Source organism: Prunus dulcis, chromosome 2, assembly GCF_902201215.1.
Source record: "Prunus dulcis chromosome 2, ALMONDv2, whole genome shotgun sequence".
Classification (NCBI taxonomy): domain Eukaryota; kingdom Viridiplantae; phylum Streptophyta; class Magnoliopsida; order Rosales; family Rosaceae; genus Prunus; species Prunus dulcis.
In genome coordinates this window covers 6,007,089-6,007,731 of record NC_047651.1, presented here as the reverse complement: position 1 = coordinate 6,007,731, position 643 = coordinate 6,007,089, and positions in this window count along the sequence as shown.

Sequence of the window (643 nt, the reverse complement as noted above, 5' to 3'; positions counted from 1 at the left end):
CCGTTAGATATTTTCTAAGGACGCCTAACTTTGCAACAACCAATAAATCCTTTTACTGTACTTAAACGCATATCTTCAGATTATGTTATCTTTACAACGACTCTTTGACTCAGTGGATTCATGTGTTGATATCATTTACAGGTGCTGGTGCCTAGTCCCATCCGCTACAGAAAACCAATAATGTTTAACATTCAGTTCGGAGATGAGATCTGTAGCTCTGTGATTAATCAGTGATAGGATTCTCAGGGTTAATATGGTCTTTTTGTATGTTAGCTGAGCTGGCAAGGTTTTGTTAGGCAATTGGTTAGTTAACTGGCAATTTGTTTTGTTAGTTAACAGTTGTTATTTGCTTAACTGGGAAGCGATTATATTAGTGGGCTTATGCTCATTCTAGGGCATGTGATTGTAAATCCAGTTTCAATAAGAAATAAGGTCTAGTTTGGTGGGCTGGCTTGAACTAGTTAAGATGGACTTCGAGGTCTGGTTTGGATTGGCTAAGCTTTGAGTCCAATCCAATTTATTTTTGCACCAAACAACAGACTTGAATTATTAATTTTTTTTAATAAATCAAAATTTTATTTTATTTTTTTATTAACAATTCAGAATTCTAATTTTTTTGCCTCAGATTGAAGAAAAACCTTGG